Source organism: Uranotaenia lowii, chromosome 3 (genome assembly GCF_029784155.1).
Source record: "Uranotaenia lowii strain MFRU-FL chromosome 3, ASM2978415v1, whole genome shotgun sequence".
In the NCBI taxonomy this organism is placed as follows: Eukaryota; Metazoa; Arthropoda; class Insecta; order Diptera; family Culicidae; genus Uranotaenia; species Uranotaenia lowii.
This window is the reverse complement of record NC_073693.1, coordinates 286,594,683-286,603,173: the sequence shown is the minus strand read 5'-3', so window position 1 is coordinate 286,603,173 and position 8,491 is coordinate 286,594,683.

The window sequence follows — 8,491 nt, the reverse complement described above, 5'->3', positions numbered from 1 at the left end:
AATATGACGTTTTTACAGGATCAAAGAGAAAGCAGAAGATGGATGAGCTCAAAACGTAATTAATATATATTCAATTGATTTTCAACATTGGCTAAAATTGTACTTTCTACAGTGGATTGACAAAACAACAAACACTCTTCACCCGAGGAAACAAGGAGTCGAAAACGCAGTGTGTGCCAGTTTCGCCGTGAGTGAAATATTGGCCAAGAAAATGAAACCATTACAAGATGGTGAGCTTATCAAGGAATGCATGTCTGCTGTAGTGAGCATCGTGTGTCCCAAGGAAAAAGCTGCCTTCAATAACATAAGTCTGTCAAGGAACACGGTTACTCGGAGAGTAAAAGTTCTTGGGGATGACCTGAAAACCACACTGCGTGAACGGGTTTCCATCTTCAAGTTTTACTCTCTGGCTATGGATGCGAGTAAAACGATGTTAAAAATACGGCTCAGCTCGCTATTTTCATCAGAGGAATCGACTGCAATTTTCAGATCACTGAGGAAATGGCAGCTCTAGTTCCAATGAAAGGCACCACTACCGGAAAAGACTTGATGGAAGCTGTCGTGACCTGCATGAAGGATCTTGGGCTCTCTTTTGTTAATATGAGTGGTCTTACATCTGACGGAGCTCCATCGATGGTTGGGAAAATCACTGGAGTTGTAGCACTCCTTCGAAAGGAAAAACAGCTGCAAGAATTTGGAGATAAAATCTCAGCACACTTCGTTATACACCTAGAGAACCTTTGTGCTAAGACGCTCAATATTCCGGATGTTATGGCTTTCGTCGTTAAAACAATCAATTTCATCAAGGCCAGAGGTCTTAACCATCGCCAGTTCCAACAGATGTTGACCGAAATGAATACCGTGATTTGCTGTATTTGGCTTTTTGGTATTATTAAATATCTCAACGACTTGAAAACTAAATTGCAAGGTAAGGATCAGCACATGGGAATACATTTTTCCCACATCAAAGCTTTTGAGACCAAATTGAAGCTCTGGTTATGCCAAATTATTGTTGTTACTTGGTGCACTTTCCTTTTCTTGCTGAAAATAACCCGTGTGAAACGAAAAGATATTTTGCAAAAATCGAAGCCCTTCAACAAGAATTTGCAAGGCGCTTCGGAGATTTCCGTGAATACAGTACGGAAATTGCAATTTTCTCAACGCCATTTACCATTGATGTGAACAATATTCCCGAAAAATTCCAATTGGAGATAATCGATCTTCAATGTAACGATGAGCTCAAATCGAAGTTTCACGATACTCCTCTCGTCGATTTCTACCGCGACCAAGTGAATGAAGAAAACTATCCTACTCTCCGCCAGCATGTGATGAAGATGCTTTCCCTGTTTGGAAGTACATTTCTTTGTGAGCAGCTCTTTTCAAGGATGAAAGATTATGTTTCCGATTTCAATATAAACTTTATGAAAGATTTTCCATTTTTAACAGTATGGCACCTAGGTCTATTTTGGAATCTGGGAGATATTTGTTTTTGACTGTACATTAGGCACAGTCGATTTGGGACCATTTATGAATTTCTCAAACCCTTAAATTTCTCAAAACCTCGAACAGGAATCGAACTCGAGCCTACTAATTATCTCTCCGACATCTTACCAATAGGCCAAAACGTCAGATAAAACAAGTCAAGCTGTAGCTCAGGGATGGAAATAGTATGGAAATGGGATGGGAATGGGAATGGGATGGGAATGGGATGGGACAATTTTCGTGACGTAGCAACGCAAAAAAACGTGTAACAGTACCCTTAAAGCAATTCTCCCGGATCAAAAATTTTGATTTGGCAACATTTTTGTAAATTCGATAAACTACAAAACTTGGGGAGATGAGGGCATAATAAGCACCCAGGGCATAATGAGCACTCCTTTTTTCTACATAAGTACGTATTTTCATAAACAAATTTTCATAAGGACTTGTTTTGTACTACCCTTAGCATTAATTTTTCACCAAAAAAGAAATATTCTTTTCATCTTTACAGAAATATTAAATATTATCTTTACAGAAATATTAAATAATAACCAGCTAGGTTCTCAAGTGACGAAAATATTATAATTTTTGAGCACCACCAAATAAACTTTTATGACCTGTAAGTCATCTTGATCTGAAATGTACGCACTGCATCATGATCTACACATTGTTTCTCAATTTTCAACATCATAAAATTTTAGATTTTTCACTTTAATAAATTTTAAAACGCTTTTTTACTTTAATTTATTCACTAGAGGCGAACAGAGCACTATCAATGAAGGCATAATGAGCATTTTCTGCCGGGGAATCTAGCAGCGAATTCAACTCGATGAAGTCAACTGAATAATAGAGCTACAGCTTGACTCGTTTCGTCTGTCGATTTGGCCTATTGGTAAGGTGTCGGAGAGGTAGATTCGAGTTCGATTTCTGTTCGAGGGGATTTTTTTTTGCACATACCATTCATGATTGATTTTTTTAATGTTACATTATACGGCTAATAGCATCAAAGCATCATCCGTCAAACAAAACTCCAGAAACATAATGTATGAGCATGTGTTAATTCTTTGAATTCTACAAACAGACCTGGATTATTTTGTTATTGCTTTGTTTGATGAATCTACGCCTCAACGTTTAGTGCAATCATGATCATGAATAATAAATGAAAAAAAAAAATCATCTCGACCAGGAATCGAACTCGAGCCTTCTGATTACCTCTCCGAAATCTTACCAATAGGCCAAATCGTCAGACGATACAAGTTAAGCTGTAGCTCTATTACTCAGTTGACTTCATCGAGTCGAATTTGCTGCTAGAATCCCCGGCAGAAAACGCTCATTATGCCTTCATTAATGGTGCTCATACTGCCTCGGGGGGTTTCTCATTATGCCTCTACAGTGACTGGTTTTCAGCTTTCGGCAAAAATTTTTAAAATGCATTTTTAAACGTTTTTATCTACTTTTTGAAGTTTCATCCAATTAGGCAATAGACTATTTGAGTGTCTGAACACGAAACAATGATGTTATTCACATATTACAGCTGTTCTCTATGGCTAAATAAGCGTTTTCCTTAAGGTGGCCATTATGCCCGCATCTCCCCATACTTAAAAAAAACTTGAATTTGATCCATTTTACGACGTGGAGGTGATTTTGAAGTTTATTTTACGAAAATGTGGAGTTTTTAAAGGAGATTTACTTTTTTTTTAACACTTAATTCATAGGTTATAGGAATCATGGAATGTGAAAACTCTACATTTCCATGATCCTTTTCAAGAAATGCTGAAACGTTGTGCTGTAGGATTTATTTGAAAATTTCGAGTGCAATGACAATAAGCTTAATCAGACTTCCTGAACACTATGTACAATACGCAACAAAAACGAAGCATCAGGAGCTGATTAACTAAAAAATTTTCTACCTACTCTTTTCACAATTTTTCAAGAATTGTCATTGTGTAGAATAAATAAACATTTAATTGGATCAGTGGCTCCACTCGTTTATCCGATTTTATTAAAGAAATTTCTCGTCTCATGTCAAATCACTGTGTCTTGGATGCGTTACTCTTTCGTGTGAATCTGGCTGGCAACAATCGGGTTTTTGCAGTCCTTTGAAGATATTCATTTGTATCCCTCCAAAAGTTTAAGACTAAAATTTTAGTTTCCTCTTAAATTCCAAGTCCTTTAAACCTAAGAATTTAATTTAAAAAATATTTGGCATAATATAGTTGTTTATCAATCCTGTTTGATACCCAAAATTTTCAAAATGCTTTGAGAAAACGGAAAAAATATATTAGCTTCCTGAAACATTTACTTTTTGAATGGACACAATTCACAATTGAATTATTTCATTTAATTTTATTTGCTTGAACAATAATAAAACTCTTCGAGTGCCTTGTCTTATAATGTGCCAAGAAGAATTTAGTCAATTTTAACAAAAGGACTCAAAACAATTTTCAACGTCCAACCATTTCGAATTCAAATCAAAGAAGCACAAAATAAAGCCAGCTTGAGCCTACGATCTTGTTCAACATGTTCGCCGTGTTGTTTATGGCCCCTCCTAAAAGGAGTCAGCAGCAGTCGCGGCCGAGTTTTCTTTCATTTCAAAACTTCTCCGGAACATCTGCTCATCGGGGAGAGTCCACGACATTCATTCCATCATTGGATCAAAAACAACTGCTGGGTCCCGGTTGGTTCGATTCTACCTTATATCATGCTGGTGCTGACCGTGAATAAAAACGTGAATTAACATCCCCGCAGCACCGGGCAGTTGAAGACGATCGGTGTCTGTATGTGAATTTTTTTTTGTTTCCTACTACTTTGTCTTGAGTCGAAAAAATACCGAGAAAAAAATACAACAATAAAAGAAGAGAAAAACTCGTTTGATCCTGATGGGTTGAAATTGAGTTTATATTTAACAACAACAGTTGTTCGAAAAGTGGTTCCCGGTGCGGCTGACGCAAATTTTCCCCAATTGCAAAATTTCTGCGCCAGGAAAATGCACTTGTGGGTTTGCGTGTGGGAAAGCGCAGGGAAACGTGGTGGTCTTCGAGAGGCTTCAGAACGAGGAAAAAGGCTGGTCTTAAACATTCTTTCTCTATAGAGGGTCGAAAGCAACTTGCACCCTGCAACTGGTGGTTGTTTGGCTTTTGTTATGGTGTTCTCAAATCGTTAGCATACGATGGCCAAAAAGGGGGAAAATTGTGAACCAGTTTCATTCTATTTTCCACCCAGAGATATTCCAATAGGGGTTCTTGGTAATAGTCGGGGACGTGTTGCTTCCTGTTCGATCCTGTTAGGGTACTCGGGAATGGAAAGAAATTTTAACCGGTTATGAAGGGTTATAGGTTGGTCTGATAGAAAATTACTTTTCTTTTCGGAGCATGGAATACTAAAATATTACATCAACCGATCCGAAAACTACGTTTAAGCCTTCTGACAGGTCAAAGATCAATTTTAGGTTTGGATTCTAAAACACATCGCTTCCTTGGACCACTCTGGGGTATATAATAAAACAATATTTAAGAAGAGAACCTCTTTCGTTGTGCACTGATAGGTAGATTGGACATTAAAATTTGGTTGTGTTACGACAGAAATCGACGGTGTTGTTGGTGAGCGGTTAAATTTTGAAGCTTAAATTCCGATTGCAGGTTCAAATTCTGTAGCAATAACGATCGGTGCACCGTATTGTTGTTGTTACGATAAAATTCCCCTATCCATGTTCTTGTGTTATGAAACTTTTTGTTCAAGGTCAAAACTAACACAGTATTTTAAGGATGTCGATGGCTTTGTTTATTGAAAAAAAACACGAGGCAAAATCAAAACAATCATCAGCTAAAATTGTGATTTATTCGATGAATTAAAATCTATACTAAAAAGATGTCTTATAAAAATCGCTGAAGAAAACAATTAGAAATTACGCACACTAGAATGCATTTAATGTTACATATGAATGCTGAATAAAGGTTTCCAAGGTAAATTTCTCTGCGATTTGTGTCTGCCAAATTTCAGCTCATTTAGTAAACTGTAGGGGAATGCTCGAGTTTGTAAAGCTTCCTTCATTTCGAATTGGAACAAAAACAATTGCCTGTATATCAGTTATTTATTTCTGGATTCCAGATATTTTTTTCGTACAAATGTAGCATGTCTTTATACTTTTAAGAAAAATGCGGATAAAATTGTTTTCCACGGTTTCGAAGGAATTCGGCACACACCTTCTTCGTCCATCGTTTGAGCTATTTTATTCCACCAGATCTTCATCTGACAGATGTCTTTGACAACATTTTCCTTTGCCTTGAGTTTTCTCTTCATGATTGCTCAGTATTTCTCAATAAGGCGGAACTGGGGGCAGTTGGGTGGGACGTGGGTTAAGGTTTTTCCGAACAAACTTTACCCCTTTCTCTGCATACCATACTTGAATGTTTTTGCTGCAATGACAGCTTGCCAAATCTAGCCAAAACATCACGGGATGGTCGTGGGATCGAATGAACGGCGAATTTCATTTTTGGAGAAACTCTTTTTGGTATAGTTCCGACGCCATCGTCTTATTTGGACCGAAAACTTTTGTTTTTTTCCTTAGTTGCAAATGCCATGCCAAATCATAAATTTTCGTGCAAATTTGTTGGCAAAAATAAATTTAAATTTGGCTGGAACATTCCCTCGAGCCGTTGCCAAGTAAAATTTTTGGCATGGGATTTGATTCATCGTCCATCAGAAGACACCCGTCGAATTTGATTAGCTGTTTAGCTAGCCTAGAAGCAGACCACAATGGATTTTCCAAAGAACTGCACAGAATTTTTTCCCTTCTTTCGGCTTCCATGTTGATTTTTTGCAAAGTACAGTCGATTTGCGGAATGACAAAATTTCCGACACGTGGGCGCCAAGAACTTCCAAATCCGTCCACCAGGATCGCGACAATATGAGCAAAAGTGTATTCCAATTATAAATGAAGCAAGTATTATGAGAGTTATACATCATTTGTTTTTTTCAATTTCTAAACCTCAATACTGAGAAATTGAGAATTTTATCTCCTTTAAAGCTTCTAACTTTTTAAACAAGATATTTTCAACTTGCATTTTAAACTTATTAAGCTTTTATGCAACTGTGATATAAATTGTTTTAATATTCTATTAATATCAGGAAAAAAAATTCACTTTTTGCTGGAAATTGCCTTTTTGTGTAAGTTTTCATTTGAAAAACTTTCATTTCATTTTAAAATTACCATTTTTTATCATTTTATAAATTTTTTTTAAGCAGTAAACAATTCTCGATAAACCTTGCATAATTGATGATTTAACTAAGATGTTGATGCAGATTGAACAAAATCTGTGCTAAAATTAAATGTTGAGGAAATACATGAAATATCTACTTTTGCGAATTTTAAAAAATCAACATTAATTAAAATGGCTAATCAACTTTAATCTGGCCAATTGCAACAATCGATGGATGAGAAATCCTGCATTGTTTGAATAATGAAAATCAATCTATTTGAAGAACATTAAAGGTCAAAATAAGCATCAGATACTTAAAAGAACGAAATATGTAAATTTTTATAAGACAAAAAAAACTTGATTTTCATATCTGTGTACTTTTGCTAATCATTTTAGGCTGTTGAATCGTTTTCATGGTGAAAAAAAATTATCGGAAATTCCGGTTTTTCTACCGTGCAAAAATCGGTTTTCGAAAAATGGACGGTTTTATCGGTTTCATCGGTTTTGGTTAAACCGAACTTTAAAAAAAAGGAAGAAGCATAACCATGTGAATGTTTTTGCTGGAAACTCGTAAAAATTTCAAATTTATTTATTTCACCTTCCGTATCCGTATGTGTTCAGATTCTACGCAAAAATATCAGCCGAAGTATTTTTGTCTAAAACCTTCAAATTGGTGTGAGAAATGTAGTTTTATCGGCAGATTACGTCGTAAATTTATCAATTTGAAATATTTACTACGATTGAACTTTCGCTGGGATCTGAGTTTTTGAAAGACAAACACCTTCTTAGCCGATTTATGCTTTACAGACTGAATGAACGTAGAAAACTCAAAGCTAACATTAATACCCAGTACCAAGCTGGAACATGAACTGTTTAAACTGTTAAATTCAAATGTTATCCAATGTTGATGACGCGGAAAAGTGGGTGGGATGGAAGGGAGAAGTGTTTTGTGTGTTTTTAATTGAATTCAATATCCTTATATTGAACAAACTTCATTTTAATTGAAAAGACGATGTTCTGATTTGGTTTAATAACTCATGGAAAAAGTTAGAGTACTTTACTAAAATCCTCACTTCACACTTCACTTCACACTAAGTCACAGACATTTCCAATTTTTCGAAAACATTACGGATACACCATTTGATGTAATTTTTTCGACACAATGGTTAGTCCATAGCTCCAAAAATGTTCATCATTTTCATTCGTTTTCAACGATGGAGTCAAGATGCTAATCATCATATCTTTGAAAGATGGAAGCTTCGTGTTAAGTAATGTCATCAAAGAAAAATGAAGTTTCATTAACCTTCCAAAGCCGTTCGCTAAATATCCGTTTCGGAAAATTTGAGTTGTAGTTTGATTTCGTTTTCCTGGCTGTAAATGTTAACCGATTTTGATGATATCAGGGCCGTAGGAAGAACCGAATCATGGGGGGGGTTTTGGTGACTGATTTTAACCTATGACTTTTTGCCCAACAACGCACGAACAAACAAAAATTAAATCAAAATATGTTTGAAACTATATAATTATTCATTTTTAAGTACTCATTATTAGTCTTCGTATACATCGTAACTTTAAAAAAGTGGTCCTTAGTCTAAAGGATGAGCTCATTTTTTATAATGAAACCTTTAGAAACAAAATATGGAATTTTCTTTCATTGATGGTTAAAATTTATGAATTTGTTCAAGAGTCTGGTAGATTAAAGTTATTTGATTTGAGCATAAAATAAGTTCTTGTTAGAGTAGCCTTCAATTTCTTAGAAAAAAGCTTATTCTACAAACAAGCCCAATCTTCCAAACTTTTAAGCAAGTTCCAAG